This window comes from Salvelinus fontinalis, chromosome 15, assembly GCF_029448725.1.
Source record: "Salvelinus fontinalis isolate EN_2023a chromosome 15, ASM2944872v1, whole genome shotgun sequence".
In the NCBI taxonomy this organism is placed as follows: domain Eukaryota; kingdom Metazoa; phylum Chordata; class Actinopteri; order Salmoniformes; family Salmonidae; genus Salvelinus; species Salvelinus fontinalis.
In genome coordinates this window covers 36711936-36730417 of record NC_074679.1, presented here as the reverse complement: position 1 = coordinate 36730417, position 18482 = coordinate 36711936, and the positions used below count along the sequence as shown (strand labels likewise).

The following is an 18482-nucleotide window of genomic DNA, read 5'->3' as shown; positions in this document are numbered from 1 at the left end:
ACATGGGAGTCGAGAAACAGGTGGTAAATTTAATATAACAAATAACGATACAACATAGGAGTAGTGTCTAGACATGAACAACAGAAACTGCTGCCTGGGGAAGGAACCTAAGGGAATGCCAGATAAGGGGAGGTAATGAGTGAGGTAATGGAGGCCACGTGTGCTTAATGATGAAGCGCAGGTGCGTGTAATGATGAAAGCCAGGTGCCGTAATGATGGTTCCCTGGACAGGTGATTAGTAAACCGGCGACGTCGAACGCGGAGTGAGGAGCGGAAGTAGACGTGACACTATCAATGTACCCTTGATAAAGATGAGCAAAAAAGACTGTATAAAATAAACCTGAAATGAATAATGAGCAATATTGCATGCAAAAAAATGAAATGATATGTCTTCATACTAATACAATTACTCAGAGAAAGATTTTGTTTAACAAGTTTTTTTTTAATCCCTCAAAAAGATAGGGCTCGAAATTATTAGCACCCCTGTTTTCCCCTTCTGAGGACAACGACACAGCCCTTCTAGATGTTTTATGAGATTGGAGAACATATTGGGAGGGATTGTAGACCATTCCTCCATATAGAATCTTTCCAGATCCTTGATATCCTAGGTATGTTTCTTTTCTGCATATGCATCCTTCCTTCGATTATAAACCCACCACTGGTCCGAGGCCAAAGAGCTCTATTTTCATGTCACTGGTTTCAATTCAAGTGACATTGCCATTTAAAAAACTCCAAGCATTTACATTTGGTAGATGACATGAAAATAAAGCTCTTTGGCCAAGCACACCAGTGGTAGGTTTGGTGTGGAATGAAGGATCCTTATACAGAAAAGAACCTCCATACCTACTGTAAAATATGGTGGTGGATCTTATGGGGATATTTAGCTTCCACTGGTCCTTGGCCCCTTGTTAAGGTCAACCCGGTACCAGGAAATCTTAGCCAAAAGCCTGGTTGCCTCTGCAAGGAGGCTGAAACTTGGCCACTAGTGGATCTTCCAGCAATACAATAACCCCAAGTACACATCAAAATCCACAAAGAAATGGTTAATTGACCATTTTGCAATGGCCATCTCAGTCTCCAGACTTGAACCACGTTAAAAACCTGTGGTTTGAATTGAAGAGGGCTTTTTTGCTAATAATTTATCTAGGGTGCTAATATTTTCAGTTATGACTGTATGTTTATCTCGGTCAAAGTCCCTTTGTGTAAGTAGGGGGCTGTGTGAGTTTGGCTGACTGTCGGTCCCAGAGTCTCCTTCAGTCGGTGCCTAGTCGTACAGAGTTTGTAGGCACTAAGTATTCATATCAGCATCCTCTGCCCCTTCACAGCAACTCTGCTAGATTTGGGGATAGTATAAATTCCATAATGTGCCCCTGCAATGGCCCCTGGCATGCAGGCGATGGTGTCTGTGCCTCCCCCCCAAGGCCAGATTGTCCTCTCCAGGCCACCGTAGCGATTGGGCAGACCATCCCGGGGCTCCAGGCAGTGCAGCACACAGAACATGGCAGTGGGGACAGAGTGTAGGGCTGCAATGCTATTCCCTGAGTACAAACACAGTAAGAAGCCAATCTTTAGAGTTAACAAAAATTGGTAGTCTATCATACAAGTGATGAACTAGTAAATTATAGTAAATCATATTCCAAGACTAGAGAAGAGAAGTAAAACATCTTAGAGGGATAATGGCACCACTGAATATTGTCACGCCCTGATCTGTTTCACCTGTCCTTGTGCTTGTCTCCATCCCCCTCCAGGTGTCGTTCATCTTCCCCATTACACTTATACCTGTGTTCTCTGTTTGTCTGTTGCCAGTTCGTCTTGTTTGTTAAATCAACCAGTGGTTTGTATCAGCTCCTGCTTTTCCGTAATCTCTCTTTCCCACCCTCCTGGTCTTGACCTTTGCATGTCCTGACTCTGAGCCCGCCTGCCCGACCACTCTGCCTGACGTCCTGTACCTTTGCCCCTACTCTTCCTGATCTAACCCTGAGCCTGCCTGCCGTTTTGTACCTTTGCCCCACTACTCTGGATTATCGACCCCTGCCGGCCTTGACCTGTCGTTTGCCTGCCCCTGTTGCTGTAATAAACATTGTTACTTCAACACAGTCTGCATTTGGGTCTTACCTGAAACGTGATAAATATAGTATGTATTTATGCCATTGTAACAGTATAACTTTTAAACCGTCCCGACACGGGCGCGAACCAGGAACCTTCTGCACTCATCAACAATGGTCGCCCACGAAGCATCGTTACCCATCGCGCCACAAAGGCCGCGGCCCTTGCAGAGCAAGTGGCAACACTACTTCTAGGTTTCAGAGCAAGTGACGTAACTGAAACACTAGTAGCGCGTACCCGCTAACTAGCTAGCCATTTCACATCCGTTACACTCACCCCCCTTTCAACCTCCTCCTTTTCCGCAGCAACCAGTGATCCGGGTCAACAGCATCAATGTAACAGTATAACTTTTAAACCGTCCCCTCGCCCCGACACGGGCGCGAACCAGGGACCTTCTGCACACATCAACAACGGTCGCCCACGAAGCATCGTTACCCATCGCGCCACAAAGGCCACGGCCCTTGCAGAGCAAGGGGCAACACTACTTATAGGTTTCAGAGCAAGTGACGTAACTGATTGAAACGCTAGTAGCGCGTACCCGCTAACTAGCTAGCCATTCCACATCCGTTACACCATGAGTCAATACTGACCTAGTTCAGATATGACCTCAATACTGACGCTATTCCTTTCCATCACGTCCTTGACTCTGTGCAGACGATAACAGAATGGGAACTCTGGCTCGTTGAGGCTGGATGCAAAACAGAAAAGAAAGATGTTTGTTAAAACAAGAGGAAAGAAAAGTTGAGAACCAAAAACTCTCCTCCATGCATCAGTTATTTCTTCAAGCACCCTCAAAAAGGCACCCCCTTATGTTTGAATTTCTCATTCTCCAATTGCACATTAGTATTACATGTCAAATTCTCAGTCTCTAAACTAAAATTGTATGCTGAAGCCAAATCCCAATGATGTACTATCTGTGTAAGTATCATTGACGGCCAACCGTCGTACACGGTGAGGAGCCTCCTAAAGGTTCGACCGCGGGGCAGGGGATTCCAGTACCTGGTTGACTGGTAGGGTTATGGCCCGAAGGAGAGGTGCTGGGTCCCCGCTAGGGACATCCTGGACCCAGGCCTCATCGCTGAGTTCCAATGCCGGCACCCCAGTCAACCAGGTACTGGAATCCCCTGCCCCGCGGTCGAAACTTCAGGAGGCTCTTCACTGTGTACATCGGTTGGCCGTCAATGAGACGGGAGAGGGGTGGGCCTGGAAACAGGAGACAAAAGGGCTGTAAAGACATAGGTTTAATCCTAGACACATGAAAGGTGGGATGTATACAGAGGGTACGGTGCAACAGAAGACGAACAGCAGAGTGGCTAATGATCATCAGATGTCCAGGACCATGGTAGGCCACCAAAAGCGTTGCCGCACAGGTCAGGGTCCGATGGGAGCCCGGGTGGCAGGCAAGCCTGGAGGAGTGGGCCCACTACAGGACCGAGGAGCAGACAGCATCAGGCACAAACATACGGTTATCTGGCCCCCCCGGGGTTCGGTTGGGGACACTGCGCCTCACGGACCTGCTTCCCTATTCCCCAGCTGAGTGCCTTCGCCAGACACAAGGTGGAAAGGATGGTCTCGGGGTCCGAGGGTGCAGCCACGTGGCTATAGCGGCGTGACAGCGCATCTGGTTTGATATTATTGGATCCTGGTTGGTAGGAGAGGGAGAAGTTAAACCAGATGAAAAGCAGGTCCCACCTAGCTTGCCTGGAATTGAGACGCTTGGCGGTGCGGAGATACTCCAGGTTTTTGTGGTCTGTCCACACAATAAACGGATGTTCTGCCCCCTCCAACAGTGTCTCCACTCCTCCAACGCCATCTTCACCGCGATAAGCTCACGATTCCCCACATCGTAGTTCCTCTCCGTGGCATTGAGGTGATGGGAGACGAAGGCACAGGGATGTAACTTGAGGTCCAGGGCAGAACGCTGGGACAGGACATCCCCCACTCCGACATTCCGAAGCATCAGCCTCCACTACGAACTGACTGAACGGGTCAGGATGAACCAATATGGGAGCAGTGGTGAAACAGTGCTTGAGGTCCCGGAACGCCCGATCAGCAGCTGGGGACCATGTGAACGGAATCTTTGGAGAAATTAGTGCAGACAGGGGGGAAGCCAGGGTGCTATAACCCCGGATAAAGCGGCAATAGAAGTTGGAAAATCCCAGGAAACATTGCAGCTGCACTCTGGATGTAGGCTGGGGCCAATCCACCACCGCTCTCACCTTCCTGGGATCCATCTGTATATTCCTGCAGCGATGATGTAACCAAGGAAGGGGATGGTGGAGCGATGGAATTAGCATTTCTCCCCGCTTTCACAAAAAGCTGGTTCTCCAGGAGGCGATCGAGGACCTGTTGGATGTGGAGCATGTGTTCTTGGGCTGAGTGGGAGAAAATGAGGATGTCATCGAGGTAGATGAAAACGAACCAGTTCAACATGTCGCGAAGAATGTCATTAACCAGGGCCTGGAACACAGCAGGGGCATTGGTGAATCCAAATGGCATGACCAGGTATTCGTAATGGCCGCATTGAAGGCAGTCTTCCACCCGTGCCCTTCCCTTACAGAGGTAGCAAAACTGTACTTCAAATCTATGATACTCCCCCACTTAACATACTGCTTGACTAGTTGGGCCCAAGCTTGCTGTACAACATTAAAACCTATTCAGTCTGTCTACAAACAGGCTCTCAAAGTGCTTGATAGGAAGCCCAATAGCCATCATTACTGTTACATCCTCAGAAAGCATGAGCTCCTGTCACGGCATTCATCCGAAGAAGAATAACAAAAAGAATAGCCGAAACAGTTCTGCAAGGTGCAACCAACACTAAACAGAAAATAACTACCCACAAAACACAGGTGGGATGAGGCTACCTAAGTATGGTTCTCAATCAGAGACAACGATAGACAGCTGCCTCTGAGAACCACACTCGGCCAAACACATAGAAATATAGAACAAAAACATAGAATGCCCACCCCAACTCACGCCCTGACCAAACCAAAATAGAGACATAACAAAGGAACTAAGGTCAGGGCGTGACAGCTCCTGAGTTGGGAAAATCTTGTGCAATACACCGATGCATGTCTTGTATTCAAGATCCTAAATGGCCTGGCTCTCCCTCCACTCAGTATTTTTGTTAAACAGAAAACCCAAACATATGGCAGCAGATCCACAAGGTCTGCCATGAGAGGTGACTGTATAGTTCCCTTAAGGAAAAGCACCTTTAGTAAAGCCGCTTTCTCTGTTAGAGCTTCCCTTGTCTGGAATACACTGCCATCAGACACACATAACTGCACCACATATCATACTTTCACAAAATGCATGAAGACAACAGGCTCCGTCACAGCCGGCCGCGACCGGGAGGTCCGTGTGGCGACGCACAATTGGCCTAGCGTCGTCCGGGTTAGGGAGGGTTTGGCCGGTAGGGATATCCTTGTCTCATCGCGCACCAGCGACTTCTGTGGCGGGCCGGGCGCAGTGCATGCTAACAAAGGTCGCCAGGTGCACAGTGTTTCCTCCGACACATTGGTGCGGCTGGCTTCCGGGTTGGATGCGCACTGTGTTAAGAAGCAGTGCGGCTTGGTTGGGTTGTGTTTCTGAGGACGCATGGCTTTCGACCTTTGTCTCTCCCGAGCCCGTATGGGAGTTGTAGCAATGAGACAAGATAGTAACTACTAACAATTGGATACCACGAAAAAGGGGGTAAAATTCAACACCAAAAAAAATGCATGAAGACATGGCTAAAGGTCAATCAGATTTGTGAACATAATCCCTAGCTCTGTATTGCTGCTTTCCATGTTGTCTGTTGTCTGTAGCTTGTGAGGTGTGGAAACACTTTGTTGCTTTTATGAATTTTGTCTATGTTGCTGTCTGTGTGCTACTTCTTGCTTGTCCTATGTTGCTCTGCGTGTGCTCACTGCTCAATGATTGTCTATATTGTAATTGTTTTTAATAACCTGCCCAGGGACTGCGGTTGAAAATTAGCCGGCTGGCTAAAACCGGAACTTTTACTGAAACGTTGATTAATGTGCACTGTCCCTGTAAAAATAAAATAAACTCAAACTCAAACTTGGAAAAAACAGTGGCCCCCTGGAGCAGCTCGAAGGCCGAGGCAATGAGTGGTAGTGGATAGCGGTTCTTCACCGTGAAGTCATTGAGGTCTCGGTAGTCAATGCATGAGCGTAGGGTTTTGTCCTTCTCCACAAAGAAGAACACTGCCCTGGTGGGGGAGGCAGAAGGACGGATACACCCGGCAGCTATGGAGTCCTCAATGTAGGTCTCCATGGCCTTGGTCTCCGGACCCAACAGAGAGTACAGTCGTCCCCGGGGTGGTGTGGTTCCTGGGAGAAGGTCGATCACGCAGTCATAGGGTCAGTGCGGAGGAAGTGAAGTGACCTGGGCCTTACTGAAAACCTCCCGGAGGTCCTGGTACTCCGCGGGAATGGCAGAGAGGTCCAGGGCAACTTCCGAGCCCACAGGAAGACGTCCCGGGGCAGGCTGCACTGACTTCAGACAATGGGCGGGGCTCCAACCCATAATGGCACCAGCAGTCCAGTCTATGAGGGGATTGTGTCGCCGGAGCCAAGAGAATCCCAGTAACCATGGCAACCTGAGGAGACTTAATCAGCATAAATTGGATTGCCTCGCTGTGGTTCCCTGACACTCGTAGGTTGATGGGGGTGGTATTGTAAGTGACCCGGCCTATAGAGCGGGGGCGAGGTGGGAATCGAGGGTGAACGAGGGCGACAGGGCACAGATTCCCTCTCCCTCCTACGTTCTCGAAGACGCCAATAGATCCGGATGGTCAAGTCTATGAGGGAGTCAAGGTCCATGGGCAGCTCCCGGGCTGCGAGCTCAATAATCCATGAAGGAACATATCGAACAATGCGTCCGGGTTCCAGGCACTCTCAGCCGCCAACATGCGAAAAGCCACTGTGTGTCTACCACACTACGGGATTCTTGAGTTAGCTGGAGCAGTTTACGAGCAGCCTCTCTCCCGGACAACGGAGAATCAAACAGCATTGTGGAGCTGGTCTGAGTCTGCTGGGTCAGTCATGGCCAGTTCGTACCATCAGAACTCAGGATAAGACCCAGATGCAGACAGCTAGAGTCACAGATGTTTATTGACCCAAACAGGGGGCAGGTAAAAGATAGGTCAACGGCAGGCAGATGTCCGTAATCCAGGGCAGAGTCAATAAGGTACAGAACATTAGGCAGGCTCAGTTCAGGACAGGCAGAGGTTTGTAAACGGCTCAGAGTCAAGCAGGTACAGAACGGCATGCAGGCTCGGGGTCAGGGCAGGCAGAATGGTCAGAACCGGGGTAACTAGGAAACATAACTTGAGAAAGCAGTGAGATGTGAAAACACGCTGGTAAGACCTGACAAGACGAACTGGCAACAGACAAACAGAGAACACAGGTATAAATACACTGGGGATAATGAGCAAGATGGCTGACACCTGGAGGAGGGTGGAGACAAGCACAAAGACAGGTGATACAGATCAGGGTGTGACAGTAAGTACTTACACTCTGGCGTCACTGTGAGCAGCATCTTCTCCTTCCACCTTCTCCATCTATAAATTGAGTTTGTTAACAAACTTATGTGGCAGTTCCAAAGCCCCTGTAAGCACAGGTGGACCGTGAGGGCCTGGAGTACTGCTCCATTGTAACACAGAGAACAAGAGTGGGTCAGCGTTGCACCAAGCCTGGAGTACTGGGAGCAGAAAGAGAGGGAGAGAAAGAGAGAGAGGATATACAGAAGTACAGCTGTACTTATTGAGCCGCTAACCTCATTGCACCACCATTCCCAAATGAGCCACGACCGCTGAACTGAGCCAGCCCTGGCTGGAAGATCATTCAAGTATGGAGATGCAAGCTTCCTCAACACCTGGATTACACATGCCTCGTACCCCTGCCCTGCAGAATGGCTGTATTACTTTGCAAACCTGCAGAGAAAAGCAATATTGTTTTTAAATATAATTTATAGATGCTTAATAGGTGCGTATGAACAGTACTGAAACTGTAATGCAGACAGACCCCTGTCTACTTTACCTGCTTGCCATGTCTTGCTCATCGAACCCTGCCCCGGTCAACAGAGACTGGACCAAACAGCGTCATGGAAGTGTCATCACGTACTGTAAAATACCTGAGGGGAAACCACAACGACGACATGAGAACATGTGGTGATGGGTGTAATATTGGGTTTAGGGGCACATTCACAGAAGACAGCTATAAATGTGTAGCCTTTTTCTATTCAATAAATTGCTTAATTTTGCTCTGAGCAATGCACATATTTGATAGGGCTTAGGGGGAGGTAGATGCATGGTGATAAATGTGAGTATTTGTACTGTAGACCTACACATTAGGGGGCTTTCACACCGAATTGGTTTGGAGCGTTTTTTCCAAACTCTGGTGCGTTTTCCCCCTTAGTTCGATTAGTTTGTACTGGTGTGAACACTGTCCGCACTGCTAAGTGCACTAAACGCACAGTGGTTCGCTCAAAAAGGGTGGTCTCGGTCAGATTTAATTTGTACCATGGTGTGGTTCCCTGCAGGTGAGAATGCAGTCCGGACCAAACACAGGACAATAACCCGCTGGGCCAATAACCGAAAGGCTGCTGGTTCAAAAACCCTACCTGACAATGTGAAAAATCTGTCGATAGGCCCTTAGCAAGGCACTTAACTCTAATTTGCTCCAGGGGCACTGTACTACTATGCCTGACAATGTAAAACAACACATTTTACCGCACCTATCCGGTATGTAACAATAAAACATAATATAGGCTACTGAATATAGCCTATTCACGTCGCAGGAAGACAGGTTATTGCGCTGTTTCCACGTGCATGTTGTTGGAAGAACAACAAGAAAGTAATATGAAGATTGGGACACAGTGATACTTTGTGAAATCATAGATTTAACGTGAGCATTTTTTTTTCAATAAACAAATGACTTGCATGGACACATGGCACATTGAAATTATATGCCAACGCTGTCTTCCAGCACAGCAGCAACCAGTGCACCACTGAACCAGGACAAAGAGGCTGGTCCTCCAGCTCCCACTGACCGCACTGCCATCACGGCCATGTTGTGCAGCGCTTTTCAGACAACCAGCGGAGCATAATATCGCCAAGTAGCATTCCACACCAAGTACACAACGCCCCTCTAGTCAAAGCGGCTAGTGCCTCAACATTCTAAAGATCTAATTTAACAGCACAATATTAATATGTATACACTACCAGTCAAAGGTTTTAGAACACCTACTCATTCAAGGGTTTTTATTTATTTTTACTATTATCTACATTGTAGAATAATAGTGAAGGCATCAAAACTATGAAATGACACATATGGAATCATGTAGTAACCAAAAAAAGTGTTAAACAAATCAAAATATATTTTATATTTGAGATTCTTCCAATAGCCGCTCCTTGCCTTCATGAAAGCTTTACACACTCTTGGCATTCTCTCAACCAGCTCCATAACGTAGTCACCTGGAATGTATTTAAATTAACAGGTGTGTAACGACCGACGTTGGAGATGAGAAGCAGGTAACAGGACAAGAACAGCATCAGAACACGGGTAAACAAAGACAAACAACAATTAATGCAGCAAATATAGGGAGGCAATAAACAGGTGATTGAGTTCAGGTGAGTCGAATAATAAGCTGATGTGCCAGACTAGGAAAGGCAGGTGTGCGTACTTATGGTGGCAGGAGTGTGTAATGCTAGGGAGCCTGGTGCTATCGAGCGCCAGGGAAGGGAGCGGGAGCAGGCGTGACAGTACCCCCGGTAGGGGCGCCACCCGGGCGAGCCTGACGAGGCACGGGCGCTGGACAAACCAGCTGGGTGCAAAATCCCGACAAACCGGCAGGGGTGTGGGACCCTGGCGAACCGGCTGAGGCGTGGGAGCCTGACGACCCGGTTGACGCGTGACAGCCTGTCGATCCCACTGAGGTGTGGGAGCCCGATGATCCGGCAGAGGCATAGCAGCCTGGTGAGCCGACTGGGCGTAAAACCCTGACAATCCGGCAGAGGCATAGTAGCCTGGTGAGCCGACTGGGCGTAAAACCCTGACGATCCGGCTGAGGCCTGGGCACCTTCTGAACCATCCGGGACAGAAACCTCTCGAGCCAGCTAGGGCGTGACAGCCCGACAAGCTGGCTTAGGCATCCCGGTTCCATGGTGTCGGCCCCGAGTCACCAGAACGTCATTACTCCCCGATGCTTTGTACGATGGCTGCTGCATTCTGTAATGACCGACACTGATGAGAAGCAGGTACGGGGAGTTGAACATTTAACGCGGAACAGACCAGTAACAAGACAGGAACAGCGTCAGCACACGGGTAAACAAAGACAAATTACAATTAATGCAGCAGCGGGGAACAGAGATGGGGAACTGACAAATATAAGGGAGGTGATAAACAGGTGATTGAGTCCAGGTGAGTCCAATAATACGCTGATGAGCTTGAAGGGGAAAGGCAGGTGTGCATACTGATGGTGGCAGGAGTGCGTAATGCTGGGGAGCCTGGCATTCGAGGGGAGCAGGAGCAGGTGTGACAAGGTGTGCCTTCTTAATTTGTGGAATTTCTTGTCTTAATGCATTTGAGCCAGTCAGTTGTGTTGTGACAAGGTACAAGGTATACAGAAGATAGCCCTATTTGGTAAAATACCAAGTCCATATTATGGCAAGAACAGCTCAAATAAGCAAAGAAAAACAACAGTCCATCATTACCCTAAGACATGAAGGTCAGTCAATATGGAAAATGTCAAGAACTTTAAAAGTTTCTTCAAGTGCAGTCGCAAAACCCATCAAGCGCTACGATGAAACTGGCTCTCATGAGGACCGCCACTGTAACTTCTGCTTCCAATTTACACTCTCAAACATGTAGATCCCCTGAACGCATCTCACTTTCCAGCTCACACTCTCAAACACATAGATCCCCTGAATGCAACTCGCTCTCCAGATTCCAATCACCTGAATTCTGATCACCTGTTCACACACCTGTATGTCATTATTACATCCTATTTAGTTCAGTTCTTTGCACCCCATCATTGTGAGGTATTGTTTGTTTTGTGACACACTTCTATTCGGAGTGCTGGGTTTCCTGTAATTTAATCCACCTGTGTTTGATAGTTTTTGCCTGCCTCACTAACGACGCATTTAGCCTATTCCCTGCCTATACTTTAGCCTATCGGATTTCCTGTTATCTACATATTGCCTGATCTCCCGGATGACGTTACTAGCTTTTTCCCTGCCTGTACTGTTTCCTTTTTGGACCCCCTGTGTATGACCTTGTGCCTGCCCCTGGACCCAGCTACCTGCCTCCTCCTGGGGTACTTTACAATTAAACACCTGTTGTGCCCTGCTCTTGAAACCAGCTCTCTGTCTCCTGTCGTGTTCATTACAGCCACAGGAATGGAAGATGCAGAGTTATCTCTGCTGCAGAGGATAAATTCATTAGAGTTACCAGCCTCAGAGATTGCAGGCCCAAAAAAAGATTCACAGAGTTCAAGTAACTACTACTGTGACATTAAAATGTTTAATGGTATTTTATCAGTTTTATATGAAATGTAATTTCCACCACACTCTGTCATTACCACAATGGAAAGTTATTACCATCATGGTACATATTTCTGAGGCAGAGGTGTATTAAATTACAATTGATATTGATGATTTTTCCCAAATCTGAACCTTATATACTGGTTAAGATAATTTCTAAAGTAATGTAAAACATTAAGATTTGATGTGGTAAATACATGTTTCTGAGTATCATCAAGGCATATATGGACATTTAAACATGACAATGATGAATAGAGGCCTCCCGGGTGGTGGAGTGGTCTAGGGCACTGCAACGCAGTGCTAGCTGCGCCACCAGAGTCTCTGGGTTCGCGCCTGGGGTCTGTCGCAGCCGGCCGCAACTGGGAGGTCCGTGGGGCGACACACAATTGGCATAGCGTCGTCCGGGTTAGGGAGGGTTTGGCCGGTAGGGATATCCTTGTCTCAGTATGTAAACAATGTAATAAAAATGTATGCACTCTACTGTAAGTCGCTCTGGATAAGAATGTCTGCTAAATGACTAAAAATGTAATGAATACATATTAAAACTTCCAAATAGTAAAATAAAAACATGGAAAAAATACAATTAATGTGAAATGTTATATAAAATACCATAGGCACAATCTGTAATTTCCTTTTCAACTAAAATAGCACATTTTGTGGTAATGACATTTCTCGTATTTGGGGAAACTGATAAAAATCTTTATATTCTTAAGTAGTAAGGTCTCAGCCACTATTAGATCTTGTTTCCAGACTGAGTGAAGAAAATGTTCAGATAGATAAAAAGCAGTTTCAGGAGGTTTCATTTTTCAAAACATTTAACAACCATGCCCATATTTGCAAAATCAACCATGAAGTGTGTAAATAGTATTTGTTGTCTTTCCTATATATATATATATATATATATATATATATATATATAAAAAACTCTTAATTTTTTTATTCTACCATTCTGTACTTTGTCATGTATACTGAACAAAAATATAAATGCAACATTTTTAGTGTTGGTCCCATGTTTCATGAGCTTAAATTAAACATCCCATAAATTTTCCATACGCACAGAAAGCTTATTTATCTCAAATGTTGTGCACAAATTTGTTTACATCCCTATTAGTGATTATTTCTACTTTGCCAAGATAATCCATCCACCTGGCAGGTGTGGCATATCAAGAAGCTGATTAAACAGCACGATCATTACAAGGACATTCATGTAAATCCACACACAATCAAATGGATTGTGAACTACCTGACCAATAGACCACAGTTCGTAAGACTGAACCAGATAGTATCAGATATATAAAAACAGTTGCACCGCAGAGGACGGTCCTGTCACCTTTTCTGTTTACACAAATTACTTCACACACAAGAATGAACTGAGCCACTTACAGAAATTCTGATGACTGCTATAGTAAGCTGTGTCATGAGAGGAGACAATGCTCACCACAGGGATATGACAGAGTCCTTTGTTTTTCCAAACACTAGCTCCTTGATCTTCAGTACATTCAGGTCCAAGTAATTGGCCTCACACCATTTCACAAAGATGTTTTTAATCCTATTTCTATTAATTGTGAAGAGATTGGCCCTGTTGACTCTTATAAGTACTTGTGTTTCGCAGCGCGAACACAAGGGAACCCAAGAGCGGACTCAGATGCGGAAGCAGGGATGAATGAACCAAAATGTTTATTGTACACAGAGAGATGTGGAGTGCAAAACCGGAGTAGCTCAGATAAGTTGCAGAAAACCCAGAAGTGTAGAGTGAGGTTGGAGTTGACTGAGTTGAACAGGTCCGGAGAGGAATCCAAGGCAGTGGTGGTGAGTGAAGTCCAGAACAAGGTGTTGAGATGTGGTACAGGAGCCAGCGACAGAGCTGTAATGAGCAGAGATTACAATCTGGCAGAGTGGAAGTGGCAGGAATGAGTATTTGTAGAGGTCTGCTCTGACTCCAGCCACACAGTATAAATATATATAAGAGTGAGAGAGACAGAGATCACAGCCAAATTATGTTGTTCCTCAAAAGAACAGACATGGAAACAACCACACATTCACAGCCCAGTAAGCTGTATCTGTATGCATATGTATATGCATATTCAGGCAAAACGGCAAAAGAAGCACAATTGAAATTGATAAAAAAACAAAACAGATGACAACTGGTTTGATGCAGATTGTAAAATTAAGGAAAAAAACTTAACACTATCCAACCAAAAGCACAATAATGGTGAACTACGCCGTCATTACTGTGAGACTTTAAAACTCTATAAATGTACACTCAGAACCAAAAAAAGCACAGAACAGCCGACACTAATTGAGGAGTTCATAAACACAAACAACTTCTGGCAAAATTGGAAAATAATAAAAAAATCTAAACAAGAGGAATTAGCGATACAAAATGGTGACATATGGACAACCCATTTTAAAACACTCTACAACACCGTTCAAATTGACACAAATGCAGAACGCCAAATTCATGAGAAGTTGAATGGATTATAAAAAGCTATAAAGGACAATCAAAATCCACTGGACTCCCCAATTACTGACCAGGAGCTCTATAAGAAACTTCAGGCTCTCAAATTTAAAAAGGCATGCGGACCTGATGGCATCCTAAATGAGATGCTCAAACTCACTAGTGCAAAATTTCAATTGGCTATATTAAAACTGTTTAATTTGATCCTGAGTGTAGGTTATTTCCCTGACATCTGGAATCAAGGACTCATAATCCCAATCTTTAAGAACGGAGACAAATTTGACCCTAACAATTACAGAGGCATGTGTGAACAGTAACCTGGGAAAGGTTTCTGTAGTATTGTCAATGTGAGAGTTCTAAACTTCCTTAATAAGCACAATGTCTTGAGTGAAAGCCAAATTGGATTTATACCAAAACATCGCACAACTGATCATATTTACACCCTACACACCCTGCTAGGTAAACATGTCCACCAAAATATACGCTTGCTTTATCAACTTCCAAAAAGCATGATTCTATTTGGCATACAGGACTGTTCTACAAAGTTATTGAAAGTGGTGTAGGGGGTAAAACATATGACATAATTAAATCTATGTATACTGGCAATACGTGCAGCATTAAAATTGGTAAGAAAAGAACAGAATTCTTCAACCAGGGGCGGGGCCTTCGCCAGGGTTGCAATTTGAGCCCTGCACTCTTCAATATGTACATTAACGAATTGGCCACTATTCTAGAAAAATCCTCAGCCCCTGGTGTTAGTCTCCACAATTCAGAAGTTAAATCTCTACTCTTCGCAGATGACCTATGCCTGCTGTCAGAGAGAGAGAGAGATCGAGAGAGAGAGAGAGAACTGCAGGTTAAGATGACACCGGATGAACACAAGGGGGCGTAGTGGGAGCAGATGTGACAACTTGGGTGTAATAGTGGACAAACTGAAAGGATAATTCTCTACAAGAAAGCCCAATCCAGACTGTACTTATTAAGGAAGCGTTGATCTTTTAGTGTATGTGACAAAATGCTTTGCATGTTCAATAGCAGTGTAGTGGCGAGTGTAGTGACCTATGCCATTGTGTGTTGAAAGGGAAATTTAGCTAAGGAAGACTTAAACAAGCTTGACAAAATCATTAACAAAGCCAGTGCTACAATTGGCTGCAGCATGGATTCAATACTGGACATGTTCATAAAAAGGCTGGAAGTAAAAACACACACGATCATGGACAGTGACACACACACACTCCACAGCACTCTAATGCAACACGGGAGCAGCTTCAGTAGCAGGTTCATCCTGCCCAGATGTTCCACAGAGAGGTTTAGACGGTCAATTTTACCCACAGCCATGAGGCTTTTTAATGAGTGTAATTAATTAACTGTGTTATAAGGTCATTCTATTGGAAAATGTTGTTGCCTGTTTTCCCCAGAGTAGGATAGAAAACAGCACTTACAGACTATTATTTTATGGATACTATGGTTAGTGCGTGTGCCTTTGTCTTAATGTGTTATTTTATTTATTCATTTTTCTTATTTCTATCATGTGTTGGTCATTGTTGCATGTTCTGTCATTCTAAGACATTGATGTTGCATGCTGTGATAAAACAATTCCCAATCTGGGATTAATAAAGTAATACTCTACTCTCACCTTGTGCTGGGGACAATAAAATGTGCAGTTTTGTCACACAACACAATGCCACAGATGTCTAAAGTTGAGGGAGAGCAATTGGCATGTTGACTGCAGGAATGTCCATCAGAGCTGTTGCTAGATGATTTCATGTTCGTTTCTCTACCATAAGCCGCCTCTAATGTCATTTTAAAGAATTTGGTAATACGTCCAACCGGCCACACAGCCGCAGACCATGTGTAACCACGCCAGCCCAGGACCTCCACTTCCAGATTCTTCACCTGTGGGATTGTCTGAGACCAGCCACCCGGATAGCTGATGAAACTGAAGAGTATTTCAGTATGTAATAAAGCCCTTGTGGGTAAAAACTAATTCTTATTGGCTGGTCCTGGCTCCCCAGTGGGTGGGCCTGGCTCCCCTATGAGTGGATATATATGCCCCCCTAGGCCCACCCATGGCTTCACCCCTGCCCAGTCATGTGAAATCCATAAATTAGGCCCTAATGAATTTATTTCAATTGAATGATTTCCTTCTATGAATTGTTACTCAGTAAAATCGTTGAAATGGTTACATGTTGTGTTTATATTTTTTTATGTTTTATGTGGACCCCAGGAAGAATAGCTGCTGCATGTGCAGTAGCTAAGAACTCGCCAGCTTGTGGTCATAATACCAGGAAATAAATGATCTCTGGTTCGTTCAGCCGTCCCTATGGGAAAAATGAATGTGGAAAGAATAGTTTTGGAATAAACGCAGAAAATAAGATCTGATGATTTCACAGGCTTAGATCTTATACGGTTTGTTCTGTGAAATAGCTTTCAGTGTAACATGACTTTATGAAATATGAAGCCTTTATTTGATTTGTTTCTTATTATTACATATATTTTTTCAAAATTCACAAAAAGTTACGTTTGCTGATGAAGATTCTCATAAAACAAAATGTATAAGCTCTCCTAAGCCTGTGTTTACCACAGACCTCATTGTCGATGTTTATCCAAAAGCCCTACAAAAAGAACATACATTTTCCTCATAGGCTTTGTCCAATGAACAATGGAGGAGTTAGTGCCTACAAAAAGACACCATCACTATTTCTCTTTCCACAGATAGAACAATGAGACCGATATTTCACCGGATGTATAAATGTGAAGCATCTGCTTGGCATTTCCACTCACTACCAAATAAGCCAAGTGTCCGGCAGTGTGAGAAGATGGAACGAGATGGATTTTGGCCAACATTCTGCCAATTCTCATCGATGAAACATTTAATATTAATACAGTTCTGTTCCCAAAACTATGTTACGAACAGAGTGAACTAAGTCTTGTAGACTTTGTCCTTTGCTAAAGTAAAAAAATAACAAAGTGCATTGTGCAAAGGCGAATTGAGTTGTTGCACATGCGCACTTCACAGAGTAGGCGTTCCCTAACGGAAATATTAAAATGTATGCTGCAATACGCCAACAGGATCTCGCTAGCTCATGCTTGGCTCTATCCTCCTTCTTGCTTGTTCTGCCACTATGACTTCATTTGTTCCCATTTGAAACGACGGGCTGTGGTCTACCTTGGTTTAGTTATAAAAATCTTTGGTACCACAGTATGAATAATACCCATAAAACCCAGCGGTTAAACAGTGAAATGGTTCCAATCGTTTTTTCCATAATTCAATTTCCCCAATAGCGGATTTGAGAAACAATTAAAATAAGTTGTGTTTCGTGTAGGCTCACCCTGGCGTGACTTTGCAATAACCCTATAAATCTCTAGGACAAGGTGACTTATTGGATGCAGTCTATCACAGTGCCATCCGTTTTGTCACCAAAGCCCCATATACTACCCACCACTGCGACCTGTACGTCTCATTGGCTGTCCATCTCTTCATACTCGTCGCCAAACCCACTGGCTCCAGGTCATCTACAAGTCTCTGCTAGGTAAAGCCCCGCCTTATCTCAGCTCACTGGTCACCATAGCAGCACGCGCTCCAGCAGGTATATCTCACTGGTCACCCACAAAGCCAATTCTTCCTTTGGCCGCCTCTCCTTCCAGTTCTCTGCTGCCAATGACTGGAACGAACTGCAAAAATCACCAAAGCTTGAGACTTACCTCCCTCACTAGCTTTAAGCACCAGCTGTCAGAGCAGCTCACTGATCACTGCACCTGTACATAGCTCATCTGTAAATAGCCAATCCAATCTACCTCCTTCCCATACTGTATTTATCTTTCTCCTTTGCACCCCAGTATCTCTACTTGCACATTCATCTTCGGCACATTATACCATTCCAGTGTGTAATTGCTATATTGTAATTACATCGCCATCATGGCCTATTCATTGACTTACCTCTCTTATCCTACCTCATTCACACATGCTGTATATAGATTTTTCTACTGTACTATTGATTGTAATGAAACAGTGGGGGGCAGGTCTCAAACCCTCAACCTTCTAGCCCGAAGTCCGGCGCACTATCGACTGTCGCAAAAGCATGCTCGTGCGGCAGAGTCGATTTCCGCGCTTATAAACCGAGGGTCGTTACACTATGTTTGTTTATTCCATGTGTAACTCTGTTGTTGTATGTGACGAACTGCTTTGCTTTATCTTGGCCAGGTCGCAGTTGCAAATGAGAACTTGTTCTCAACTAGCCTACCTGGTTAAATAAAGGTGAAATAAAAATAAAATAAATTAATATTGTTATGAACGTTCTCAAGCCGTCCTCTACTGGCGGGGCCATACTAGTGGTGATAAACCCAGTCATTCTGGTCAGAGGCTAACTACTT

At 45.1% G+C, this 18482-nt stretch overlaps 1 pseudogene; it reads right to left on the bottom strand.

Moving 5' to 3' along the window:
* Window positions 1-1288: 1288 nt before the first annotated feature.
* On the bottom strand, window positions 1289-10129 carry LOC129812117 (ADP-ribosylhydrolase ARH3-like; annotated as a pseudogene).
* Between the last annotated feature and the right edge of the window lie 8353 nt (window positions 10130-18482).